The following is a 14,271-nucleotide window of genomic DNA, read 5'->3' on the forward strand; positions in this document are numbered from 1 at the left end:
CTACCCAATTCTTAAAATCCTGTGATCCTGTGAATTTATTACAAATAGCATTCATTCTGTGTGCGTGTGTGTGTGTGTGTGTGTGAGAGAGAGAGAGAGAGAGAGAGAGAACATCTCCCTCTGTCACCCACACTGGAATACAGTAGCAGCCTCGATCATCCTGGCCTAAGTTGATCCTCCCACCTCAGTCCCTGGAGTAGCTGGGATCACAGGCATGCACCATCATGCCCAGCTAATTTTGCATTTTTTGTAGAGATGGGGTTTCATCATGTTGCCCAGGCTGGTCTTGAACTCCTGGGATAATTGGTCCACCTACCTTAGCTTCCAAAGTGCTGAGATGTAGGCATGAGCCACTATGCCCAGCTTATTTTTTAATTAAGTTAGACCTTTTATTGGAAAAAGCAATATGTGCAAATGGTGATTTAAAAGTGACCACAGATTCTTTGCAGCTCCTCCCAGTAAGAAGTGCTGTCGATTTTTGCCAATCCTTGAATCAGGGCTGGCCTTGTGACTTTCTTTGACAAATAGAATGTGGCAGAAGTGTTGTGTGAGCTCCTCTGTAGTCTATGCCTCAGGAAGCCTTGCAGCGTCTGCTCTTGCTCTCTTTCAACACTGGCATCACACAAAGATGCCCAGGTTAACCTGCAGAAGACAGATGTCTCAGGTGACAGCCAGCATCAACAGCTAGACTTTTAAGTGAGACCATTGTAGACCATTCAGTTTGTGTCTAGTCATCAGATGACTGTAGCCACGTGAGTGACTCCAGGCAAGCACAGGAGAAGTGACTGGCTGAGTCCAACTCTAATTTCTGACCCTTAGATTGGTAACCAAATCAAGTATTAGTTTAGCCAGGGGCGGTGGCTCACACCTGTAATTCCAGCACTTTGGGAGGCTGAGCTGGGCAGATCATGAGGTCAGAAGTTCGAGACCAGCCTTACCAACACAGTGAAACCCCGTCTCTACTAAAAATACAAAAATTAGCCAGGCATTGTGGTGCGCACCTGTAATCACAGCTACTGGGGAGGCTGAGGCAGGAGAATCACTTGAACCCGGGAGGCGGAGGTTCTAGTGAGCCAAGATTGTGCCACTGCACTCTAGCCTGGGCGGCAGAGTGAGACTCTGTCTCAAAAAAAAAAAAAAATTAGTTTAGCCTGTAAGTTTTGAGATGATTTGTTACAAAGCAATAAATAACAGGCACAATATATCTGGTTAAAAATTTTCTTCAGGTTGGGCACAGTGGCTCATTACTGAAGTAATCCCAGTACTTCAGGAGGCCAGGATTTCAAGACTAGCCTAACCAACAGAGCAAAAACCCACCACTACTAAAAATACAAAAGTTAGCTGGCATAGTGGTACATACCTATAGTACCATCTACTCAGGAGGCTGAGGCACGAGAATCCTTTGAGCCTGGGAGGCAGAGGTTGCAGTGAGGCAACATCTCATCATGACACTGCAGCCTAGGAGACAGAGTGAGACTGTCTCCCAAAAAAAAAAAAATTCAAAACAAGTAAAAATATGTCTTCTTTCCTTCCTCAAACCTCAGCTCTCACCTCCAGAGAAAATAGCCCTCACAATAGAAGCATGTTCTATACAGAACATGCTTCTGTATAGAAGGTGCTCTGCATCTTGCTAAAGTCCCTTGATGTGGAACTTACTCCACATTAGTCATATCAACATAAATGGCCTCAGAGTATTCTTTTATATGGATATAGCATAATTTATTTAATCAAGCCCTTCAGATGGGAATTTAGGTTGTTTCTGCTTTTTTTTTTTTTTTTTTTTTTTTTTTTGAGACGGAGTTTCACTCATGTTACCCAGGCTGGAGTGCAATGGCGCGATCTCGGCTCACCGCAACCTCCGCCTCCTGGGTTCAGGCAATTCTCCTGCCTCAGCCTCCTGAGTAGCTGGGATTACAGGCACGCACCACCATGCCCAGCTAATTTTTTTGTATTTTTAGTAGAGACGGGGTTTCACCATGTTGACCAGGATGGTCTCGATCTCTTGACCTCGTGATCCACCCGCCTCGGCCTCCCAAAGTGCTGGGATTACAGGCTTGAGCCACCGCGCCCGGCCTGTTTCTGCTTTTTTAAAATGTATAAACATTGATGCAATGATCACCTTTGCACATATACATCTATGCATACATGTAAACAAATCCATGGGAGACGGGAATCAAGGATGGTGCTCTCCCACAAAGATCTCTAGAGACTCCGCTGCAACAAACAAACTTCTATCTAACAACCAGAACTAGCACATAGTCCTATGATTTGGCCAATATCATTGAGGGTGATCCCTGCCCAAGGCAACTTACATTTTTTGCTTAGCTTTTGTTTCCCAGCCAAAGTCACTCTTTGCTGTCCCCAGTGCTGGACATTCCTCCTGGTTCACCACCGCGGGCTTCTGATCTTTTGCCAAAAGCTGCAATTGCCAGATCCTTTGCCTAGATGTCTATCCTACGCCAGAGTCTACCACAGCTTTCTGACTATGATCACAAATCTGATCACTACCTTTCACTGATGGGATCTTGCCCCCGAACAAGAGAGCTACCAATCAGGTTAATGCTGATAAAAATAATGCCTAGCTTTCTCTGAGTTGTATTCTTGGTAGAAGACATGGTTTTACTTCTGTCTTCCCTCTCCACTCCAGTTCTGACTCTTTTGTGTTCTCTGGAGCCCTTCCTCTGGTTATAATTTCTCAGCTTTCACTCTTCATCATTTTGGAGCAGGCTTGACTCTCCACAAATGCCTGAAGGAAGGAATCAACTCAGAGAGAGCACGAGACCATTAGACGCTGGTTGAAGGTGCACATCAGCCCTCCTTAATCAAAGTCTCTCTCAAATGGTCTCCTTAGAGAAGGATAGCCATTCTTACTTTCCAAAAATAATAAAACCCCCAATTATGAGAAGCCCAGTTTCCAAGGCACTCAATCACTCTGCCTTGGCCTGCGGAGTGCAAATGACACTTAGACATGGGACCAAGACTTTCCCACAGCCCTTCCTCCCAGATGAAGGGCACCTGCAGTTACACGCATGGAGGTTCTGCACCTCAGCACAACCTGCTTATGCTTTCATTAATAAGGGACTGATCTATCTATAAAACAAATCAGAATGGAAAGTGAGATACTTTCCTACCCTCCCTTGCAGCTAGAGGTGGCCATTCTGTCCAAGTTCTGTTCAAGATTTGTAGGGGAAGTCAGCTGGAAGGGTGCCTGTGAATGATTTTGCTTTCCTGACAAAAGGAATGAATGCAGCGTGGGTCTGTCTTTTAAACTCCTAACCCTTCTTCCTCCATTAGCTATGAAAGCAATACCTGGAGCTGTGACAGTTGTCTTGCAACCATTGGCGAGACATTAGTTTCCTATTGCCAAATTACCACAAACTTAATGGCTTAAAACACAAATATATTATATTTCAATTCTGGAGGTCAGAACCTTTCCACCTTCTAAAAGCTGTCTGTATTCCTTGGCTCATGGTTCCTTCCTTCATCTTTTCTTTTTTTTTTTTTGGACGGAGTTTTGCTCTTGTTACCCAGGCTGGAGTGCAATGGTGCGATCTCGGCTCACCGCAACCTCCACCTCCTGGGTTCAGGCAATTCTCCTGCCTCAGCCTCCTGAGTAGCTGGGATTACAGGCACGCGCCACCATACCCAGCTGATTTTTTGTATTTTTAGTAGAGACAGGGTTTCTCCATGTTGGTCAGGCTGGTTTCCAACTCCTGGCACGAGTGATCCCCCTGTCTTAGCCTCCCCAAAGTGCTGGGATTAGAGGCGTGAGCCACCACTCTCCCAACCCTCAATACCCAGAACTCAGTCACATCTACAAAGTCTTTTTTGGCATGTTAGGTAATATATTAATAGATTCTGGGTATTAGAATGTGGATATTTTGGGGGGCCATTGTTCTATATACCACGAGTAATATACATAATGCATAACATGCATCCAAAAGCCAAAAATGGTGAAACAGAAAGATGGGAAGGGCCCAGATTCTTTTTCTTTTTTATATTTGTGAGTCAGGGTCTCACTCTGCCGCCTAGGCTGGAATGCAGTGGCACAAGCATGGCTAACTGCAGCCTTACCTCCTGGCTCAAGCCATCCTCTTGTCTCAGCCTCCTGAGTAGTTGGCACCACAGGCACACATACCTCGCTAAGCTAATTTGGTTTGTTTTGTTTTTTGGGGGGATAGAGATGGGTTCTTACTGTGGTCCTTAGGCTGGTCTTGAACTCCTGAACTCGAACAATCCTCCCTCTTCAGCCTCCCAAAGTGCTGAAATTAGAGACACCTGGTCCCCATTTTTTTTCTTTTTTGAGATGGGGTCTCACTCTGTTACCCAGGCTGGAGTGCAGTGGCATGATCTCAGGTCACTGCAACCTCCACTTCACAAGTTCAAAGGATTCTCCTGCCTCAGCCTTCCAACTAGCTGGAATTACAAGCCTGCACCACCACACCCAGCTAATTTTTGTATTTTTAGTAGAGACAGGGTTTTACCATGTTGGCCAGGCTGGTCTCAAACTCCTGACCTTAGGTGATCCACCCGCCTCAGGCTCCCAAAGTGTGGGGATTACAGATGTAAGTCACCACACCCAGCCCCCAGATTCTTAATGATATTACAGAATCAAGGTACCCGCTCTGGATTGCCTATCTCTAAGTAATTAAACGTCTTTGTTGCATAAGTCACTAGTAAACAGGTTTTCATTGACCTGCACCTGAACACATTCTAACTGGTCATTGCTTTCATTGTACACGGTTTCAAAGTGTTGGATTAAATGAGATCATGTTTGGGAAAATGTTATGTATGCTTCCATTATATTAAATTCCCTGAAAGCACCATACTATTTTGCTTTCAAGCCATTGTTTTTCTTTTCTGCATTGTTTTCCTTTCTCCCCTTTCTCACACACTGCCCCCATTTCTGGCTAACTCATATTAATCATTTCCGTCTCTCTGTAGATGTCTCTCCCTGCCTGCGCAGAAGCGTACCTACACTCACCAAAGTTCTGGCTATGTAGCCTGTGTTAGTGTTTCCATGGCAGCTTGACCCTCCTGATCACATCATCTTTACCTATCTGTAAGCTTCTTGGAGACAGAGACTGTTTGTTTTACTTTTGACTGAATTCAGTTGCTAAAGGAAATCATTAGGAATCAGCTTCCCTCTTTTGCTCAAGTCTGCTTTTTTCTCTCTTGGCTTTATTCCTAAGAACATTCCTCCCACATGGGACGAGATGGCCACCAGGAGCTTCAGGCTTATCTTTTAAAAACTTTGCAGCCGGGCGCAGTGGCTCACGCCAGTAATCCCAGCACTTTGGGAGGCTGAGGCAGGTGGATCACGAGGTCAAGAGATCGAGACTATCCTGGTCAACATGGTGAAACCCCGTCTCTACTAAAACTACAAAAAATTAGCTGGGCATGGTGGTGCGTGCCTGTAATCCCAGCTACTCAGGAGGCTGAGGCAGGAGAATTGCCTGAACCCAGGAGGCGGAGGTTGCGGTGAGCCGAGATCGCGCCATTGCACTCCAGCCTGGGTAACAAGAGCGAAACTCCGTCTCAAAAAAAACTTTGCAAACTTGAGGGAAAGGCAATGTTCCTTTCATGTTAGATAGAGAAAAACATTTGGCCTGACTCTCACTAGCCTCAATTGGGCAAGGTGTGGGCCACATGTCACCCCCTAGGGTGGCGCTATGGAGTCAGCCCTGAGAATCAAAACAACTGAGAATGAGAAAGAAGTTTTACAAAGGAAAATGGAGGCTTTATGACTAGAAAATGCACAAATAGATGCTGGATAGGCCAGGCTTGGTGCTCACATCTGGAATCCTAGTGCATTGGAAGGCCAAAGCAGGAGATCACTTGAGCCCGGGAGTTTGAGACAAGCCTGGGCAATATAGTGAGATCCTGTCTTTACAAAAAAAGTTTTAAAAATTAGCTTGGGCCGGGTGTGGTGGCTCACACCCGTAATCCCAGCAATTTGGGAGCCCGAGGCGGGCGGATTACCTGAGGTTGGGAGTTCAAGACCAGCCTGACCAACATGGAGAAACCCCATCTCTACTAAAAGTACACAAAATTAGCTAGGCATGGTGGTGCATGCCTGTAATCCCAGCCATTCGGGAGGCTGAGGCAGGAGAATCACTTGAACCTGGGAGGCAGAGGTTGCAGTGAGCTGAGATCGTGCCATTGCACTCCAGCCTGGGCAACAAGAGCAAAGCTCTGTCTGAAAAAAAAAAAAAAAAAAAAAAAAAAAAAATTAGCTTGACATGATGGTTGATGGTACATGCCTGTAGTCCTAGCTACTTGGGAAGCTGAGGCTAGAGGATTGCTTCAGCCTAAGAGTTCGAGGATACAATTAGCTATGATTACCCTGCTGCACTATAGCTGGGTAACAGATAGAGACCTTGTCTCAAAAAAATAGGATAAACTTACATTAGCTTTTGGGTAGGCAGAACAACTGATGAGCACTAAAGAAGGAGATATATATATATATATATACACATGTTTTCTTAGGCACTTAATATGCTCCAGGCACCAGGCTAAGCCATTTTTCTTCATTCAAAAAAAAAAAAAATTATTGAGAACCTATTATAGGTTAGGCACGAGAACAAGGAAGATATGGTCCCTGTTCCCACAGGACTCAAAATTTAAAGAGAATTTCTAATTATGCTTCAAAACCGTATGAAGTATGTGTTTTATTTATTCCTACCTAGTAGATTTTAAAAACAAAATGACATGTAGCACAGAGTACTTAAGTGACTTGCTCAAAGGCACATGGTAATAGGTAGCAGAGCTAGAACCCAACATTTATCGGAGAGGTCAGCCTCATTTAACACATACCCTACAGGTACAGATGAGACAGGTGAGACAGCATTTTCCCATGACCTACAGGACCACAGCTATCCCAGTGAGAGCTGAAGACCCAGAAAGGGCACCCCAATCAAGTTAAAATAAATATCATGGACAAGTCGAGAAGTACATATGTGAAAGAAGGAAGACAGACCCCTGTATCTTGCGGCAGTAGAGGAGAATTTGGAGACCAGTTATATATTTCATTTGTAGCACAAATGAATCCTCAGCCTTCCTCTTTCCCCCTTTCCTCATCCCCTCTTCTTCCCCTTAGTCATTAAGTTACAGAACCCAAGAGCTAGATGATTTAGGGAGTACCTAGCCAAAACTCTTGGTAACCCAAATGATAGCCAAGGTCTCCCTGCCTCTTAAGACCTGTGGGATTGACCCCCATCTCCCATTCTAACTCCTGTGGAAAACCCAGTACCCTTCTCAGCCTCTCTGAAAAGTCCTAGGGGATTCTCATGGCAGTTGCTTCTGGCTCCAACTACTTTGTCTTCTAAGTTCTTGGTCTTTAGTCTATATTGCTGCTTCTCCTTCATCTCAGCCTTGTCATCAATTCAAACATGTAACTCAACCCTTTTATACATAGATCATATTAATCTCTTATGCCTCATTTTATACTGAGGAGAAAAATTAAGGAGCGGAGAAGTTACAAGATATGCCCAAGCTGGCAAGCGGCAGGGCTGAGCCAAGAAGTCAGGTCTTCCTTCTGCTTCATCATTCTTCCCAGTCATCAGCTACACCTTTGTGTAGCTCAGGGAGGAGAAGAAACTTAGCCATTCTTTAGCCAATAACTGCAATTCTAAGAGTTTTCCCCAGGTCTTTAGTACTTATTAATTAATAATCTGTTTTAGTCAGCTTTGCCTGCCCTAACAAAATACCATAGGCTGGATAGCTTAAACAACAAAAATTAATTTTCTCACTGTGCTGAAAGCCAGAAGTCCCAGATTAGTGTTCAGCAAGGTTGGACCTTGGTAAGAGCTCTCTTCCGGGCTGCCTGCTCACTGTGTCCTCACATGGCCTTTCCTTACTGGATGCAGAGAGGGAGAGAGAGAGAGAGAGAGAGAAAGAGAGAGAGGGAGTGTGTGTGTTCCTCTTCTTATAAGGCTACCAGTCTTATCACATTAAGGCCTCATTCTTATTACCTTTAATTATCTCATAAAGACATTATTTGTCTAATACCGTCACTTTGGAAGCTGGAACTGGAAACAATTCCGTTCATAGGACAGTCCTATTAAAAGTTGTGGGGCAGCAGGGGGACAAAGTGTCATGTTAGAAAATATTCTCACCGACCTTCTCAATTCTTAGTGAGGTTTTAATTAGGGAAATAATGAACTGTGGATAAATGGTTAGGTTTCATTAGTAAGGCAAAAAAAAAAACTTGCAAATTGGCCGGATGCAGTGGCTCATGCCTGTAATCCCAGCACTTTGGGAGGCCGAGGCAGGCAGATCACTTGGGGTCAGGAGTTGGAGACCAGCCTGGCCCACATGGTGAAACCCCAGCTCTACTGAAAATACGAAAATTAGCCGGGCATGGTGGTGCATACCTGTAATCCCAGCTACTTGGGAGGCTGAGGCAGGACAATTGCTTGAACCAGGAGGTGGAGGTTGTAGTGAGCTGAGATTGCGCCACTGCACTTCAGCCTGGTTGACAAAGCAAGACACCACCTCAAACAAAACAAAACAAAACAAAACTTGCAAATCACCTAACCATCTTTGAGTGCCTACTACATGCCAGACACCATTATAAGCACCTTAGATGTATTAACTAATTTCATCCTCACAGCCATCTTATTATGCAGATACTATTTTAACTCCCATTTTGCAGATGAAAAAATGGAACTAGTTTAACGTCACACAGCTAATAAGGGACAATGATAGGATTCAAACCCAAACAGTCTGGCTCCTGAGCCTATGCTCTTAACTGTAATTCCATGTTGCTTATATTTATTATAGTTACTTCCCGTTCTCTAGGCCAAATAAACATTGTTATACAAAACAAATGGAAAGTAGTATGCATAAATTATCCTTTACATAGTTTACCCATATAAAGTGCTTAGAATAATAATTTTAAATTAAAAATTAAAAAATAGGAACAAATAGGTTGGGCAACATGGTGAGACCTCACCTCTATAAAAAATTTAACAGGTAGCCTGGCGTAGTGGTACATGCGTGTAGACCTAGCAACTCAGAGGCCAAGAGGAAGGATCGCATGAGTCTGGGTGTTCACAACCAGCCTTAGCGAAATAATGAAAACCTGTAACTACAAAAAATAAAATTAAAAATTAGCTGGATGTGATGGCACATGCCCGTAGTCTCAGCTACTCAGGTGGCTGAAATGGAAGGATTGCTTGAGTCCTGAAGGTCGAGGCTGCAGTGAGCTGTGATTGCATCACTGCACTCCAGCCTAGGCAACAGAGCAAGACTTTGTCTCAAAAATAAAAAGGGAACAATTGAAAATTATAGTCAAGTCAGCAAGTGCCGCTCCTAAAAATTTTGGAAGTTCCAGCTATCATATATAGTGGGGACACTGAAAGGTTGCCAAGCTTTGCACTTATTAGAATACTGAATTCTTAATATAACATAACAATACTGCATTTATTTTACAAATATCAAGAATAATTGGAAACAGAAGAACCCTCCCAAGTAAGGTGACCAACTGTTTGCCTGGGACTTTCTTTCAGTCCAGAGAATTTCTGTCTTCTCTGAAACCAGAAATAACTCGATCAGACAGACATGTTTTTCATTTGTTTTGGTTTGTTTATTTGTTCTTGAGACAGTCTTGCCCTGTTGCTCAGGCTGGAGTGCAGTGAAATAATCTTGGCTCACTGCAACCTCCGCCTCCAGGGTTAAAGCGATGCTCCTGCCTTGGCCACCCAAGTAGCTGGGACTAACGACACAGGCCACCACGCCGGGCTAATGTTTTCGTATTTTTAGTAGAGATGGGGTTTCACCATGTTGGCCAGGCTGGTCTTGAACTCCTGACCTCAGGTGATCTGCCCGCCTTGGTCTCCCAAAGTGCTGGGATTTTAGGTTTTTAAATTTTTTTTTTTTTTTTTTTTGAGTCGGAGTTTTGCTCTTGTTGCCCAGGCTGGAGTGCAGTGGCACAATCTCGGCTCACCGCAACCTCCGCCTCCTGGGTTCAGGCAATTCTCCTGCCTCAGCCTCCTGAGTAGCTAGGATTACAGGCACGCACCACCATGCCCAGCTAATTTTTTGTATTTTTAGTAGAGACGGGGTTTCACCATTTTGACCAGGATGGTCTCGATCTCTTGACCTCGTGATCCACCCGCCTCGGCCTCCCAAAGTGCTGGGATTACAGGCGTGTGCCACCGCGCCCGGCCATGGTTTTTAAATTTTTACTTCTTGACTGAGTCTTTGGTTTCTAGTGCTCAAAAGTCAAAAATTTAACTTATTTTGTTTCTTATGGCCTCCCTTTCCTGAGGGAGTGGATGACAAGTTCCAGTTTGAACTGAAGAGATGGATGAGCGGGGGAAGAAAAAAGCATTGCACATCAAGAGCTACCTCACCTTACTTTACCCCAAAGCCCTAGTCCAAATACTTACAGGAAAGCACAATTCTTCGTGGTCAAATCCAGAGGTACTTTTATCCCAACTGTGGAAATCAGCCTGGATTAGGGCAAGTTCCAGATGCTCTCATCTGCTTCTCCCTGGTTGTTTCTCTCCCCTCCCCGAGCCCAGGCATCATTATATAATTTGATCAGGTGAGACTCTTTACCTGTTGTTCCAAATCAGTTGTTAATGACATAAACTTTGACTCTGGGTACTTTGGTTTTTGTAAGGCAAAGAGCCGTTTCTTTCAAAAAGCCTTCCTTTCCAAAGTATTTTCTTTCTTTTTTTTTTTTTTTGAGACGGAGTTTCGCTCTTGTTACCCAGGCTGGAGTGCAATGGCACGATCTCGGCTCACCGCAACCTCCGCCTCCTGGGTTCAGGCAATTCTCCTGCCTCAGCCTCCTGAGTAGCTGGGATTACAGGCACACGCCACCATGCCCAGCTGATTTTTTGTATTTTTAGTAGAGACGGGGTTTCACCATGTTGACCAGGATGGTCTCGATCTCTTGACCTCGTGATCCACCCGCCTCGGCCTCCCAAAGTGCTGGGATTACAGGCTTGAGCCACCGCGCCCGGCCTCCAAAGTATTTTCTTTGGCATGAACTTCAAAATGTCTGTTTTAAAACTAAAAAACTAGGCTTGGTGCAGCGGTACATGCCTGTAATCCCAATGCTTTGGGAAGCTGAGGTGAGAGAATGGTTTGAGGCTAGGAGTTCAAGACCAGCCTGGGTGAGACTCTGTCTCTACCAAAATATTAAAAAATTAGCTGGGTGTGGTGGTGCATACCTGTAGTCCTAGCTACTCAGGAGGATTGCTTGCACCCAGGAGTTTAAGGTTACAGTGAGTGACACTTGTGTCACTGCAAACTAAGCAGAGACTCTCCTCTATGAATTTCTGCTAAAACAAACAATACTAGCTTAATATTTGTTATATTTTATAATAATACTACTACCTCACCAGGGGCAGTGGCTCTCACCTGTAATCCCAGCACTTTGGGAGGCCAAGGTGGGCAGATCACAAGGTCAGGAGATCGAGACAATCCTGGCTAACATGGTGAAACCCCGTCTCTACTAAAAATACAAAAAATTAGCTGGGCATGGTGGCACACACCTGTAGTCCCAGCTATGTTTCAGATGAGAGCACTAAGTCACAGTAAGTTTGCTCAGGTCACACAGTTACTAGGTGGCAGGGCTGGATTTCAAGCCCAGGCAGTGAGGCTCCAGACCTTGTCTGCTCTCTGGCTTCTGCCTCTCAAGAGGAAATAAAGGAGTCACAAGAAATTCCAAGGAAGGAATCAAATGTTAGCATTTTTTTATTTCTTTTATTTTAGACAGCGTCTTGCTCTGTGGGGTACAGTGGTGTGATTACAGCTCACTACAGCCTCAAATCCCTAGGGCTCAAGGAATCCTCCCACCTCAGCTTCACCAAGTAGCTGGGACCACAGGTGTCTGCTACCACACCCAGCTAATTTTGTTTAATTTTTGTAGAGATGAAGTCTCTCTATGTTGCCTAAGCTAAACTTAAACTCCTGGTCTCAAGGGACCATCCTGCCTTTGTCTCCCAAAGCACTGGGATTACAGGCATGTGCCACTACGCCCAGCAGAATGCCAGCATTTCAAAATTTTCCTGCAACACTCTACTTTGAAATGCATCATAAAAGTAAGATGGACTGGTGGATAGATCAAATGACAAATGGATAAATCAGTTATGTAATATAGCATATGTATTAGGCTGGGAGCAGTGGCTCACGTCTGTAATTTCAGCACTTTGGGAGGCCAAGGCAGGCGGATCACTTGAGGTCAAGAGTTGCAGACCAGCCTGGCCAACATGGTGAAACCCCATCTCTACTAAGAATACAAAAATTAGCTGACATATTAGTGTGCTCCTGTAATCCCAGCTACTTGGGAGGCCGAGGCAGGAGAATTGCTTGAACCTGGCAGGTGGAGGTTGCAGTGGGCTAGGACTGTGGGCACAGCACTCTAGCCTGGGCAACAGAGCAAGACTCTGTTTCAAAAAATAAAAACTAAAAATAATTTTTTTTTAGACAGGGTTTTTCTCTTGTTGCCCAGGCTGGAGTGCAATGGTGTGGTCTCAGCTCACTGCAACCTCTGCCTCCCAGATTCAAGCCATTCTCCTGCCTCAGCCTCCCGAGTAGCTGGGATTATAGGCACCCACCACACGCCTGGCTAATTTTTGTATATTTAATAGAGACGGGATTTTTACCATGCTGGTCAGGCTGGTCTCTAACTCCTGACCTCGTGATCCGCCCGCCTTGGCCTCCCAAAGTACTAAAAATAAATTTAAAAATAAAGTATGTGTATTAAAATGTTCATGGTAGAATGGTAACTATATAGGTATTTGTAACAAAATTCATGTTTTCTGCGTCTGAAATTTTTCATAATAAAATGTTGAACACCTTCCCCAAATATTATTGTAACATATTTGCACCCTATGAGCCACTCAGATAATTCTTTTTTTCAAAAGCCTACCTTATCCAGCATCCCATTACATATGACAGCTTACATTTAACTACCAAATTGTATAGGACAGACAAAATGCCATGGGACTCTGAAACAAGGGTGGTCACTATGCACTAGCCTGATAAGTGCCCCTAAGGAATGTCACTGTGAGTCTCATTTTTACAGATTGTGGCAAGTAGAGAAATGGGAGAAAAAAAAATTTAAACTAGTATATTTAGCACACAGGATGCCCCATTCTAATAACCAGTGAATCAACAGTTCTTTTTTTTTTTTTGAGACAGAGTTTCACTGTTGTTACCCAGGCTGGAGTGCAATGGCACGATCTCGGCTCACCGCAACCTCCGCCTCCTGGGTTCAGGCAATTCTCCTGCCTCAGCCTCCTGAGTAGCTGGGATTACAGGCACGCGCCACCATGCCCAGCTAATTTTTTGTATTTTTAGTAGAGACGGGGTTTCACCATGTTGACCAGGATGGTCTCGATTTCTTGACCTCGTGATCCACCAGCCTTGGCCTCCCAAAGTGCTGGGATTACAGGCTTGAGCCACCGCACCCGGCCGAATCAACAGTTTTAAAGGAGATGACTAAGTCTGTTAGAGTAGCTATACCAAAATATCATAGACTGGGTGGCTTTTAAACAACAGAATTTCTCACAGTTCTGGAAGTTGAGAAGTCTGACAGCAAGGCACCAGCAGATTCAGTGTCTGGCGAAGGCCCACTTCCTCGTAGATTGCTGTTTTCTCTCTGTAACCTCACCAGATTGAAAGGGATGAAGAAATTCTTTGGAGTCTCTCTCTCTCTTTTCTTTTTCTTTTGACATGGCATCTCACTCTGTCGCTCAGGCTGAAGTGCAGTGGCGTGATCTCGGCTCACTGCAACCTCTGTCTCCCAGGTTCAAGTGATTCTCCCGCCTCAGCCTCTCAAGTAGGTGGGATTACAGGCATGCACCATCATGCCCAGCTAATTTTTTTGTATTTTAGTAGAGGTGGGGTTTCACCATGTTGGCCAGGCTGGTCTCGAACTACTGACCTCAGATGATCTGCCCATCTCAGCCTTCTAAAGTGCTGGGATGGCCGGGCGCGGTGGCTCAAGCCTGTAATCCCAGCACTTTGGGAGGCCGAGGCGGATGGATCACGAGGTCAAGAGATCGAGACCATCCTGGTCAACATGGTGAAACCCCGTCTCTACTAAAACTACAAAAAATTAGCTGGGCATGGTGGCACGTGCTTGTAATCCCAGCTACTCAGGAGGCTGAGGCAGGAGAATTGCCTGAACCCAGGAGGCGGAGGTTGTGGTGAGCCGAGATCGCGCCATTGCACTCCAGCCTGGGTAACAAGAGCGAAAGTCCGTCTCAAAAAAAAAAAAATAAATAAATAAATAAATAAATAAATAAA

Source organism: Sapajus apella, unplaced genomic scaffold (assembly GCF_009761245.1).
Source record: "Sapajus apella isolate SASKATOON/1434 unplaced genomic scaffold, GSC_monkey_1.0 scaffold36, whole genome shotgun sequence".
Lineage (NCBI taxonomy): Eukaryota > Metazoa > Chordata > Mammalia > Primates > Cebidae > Sapajus > Sapajus apella.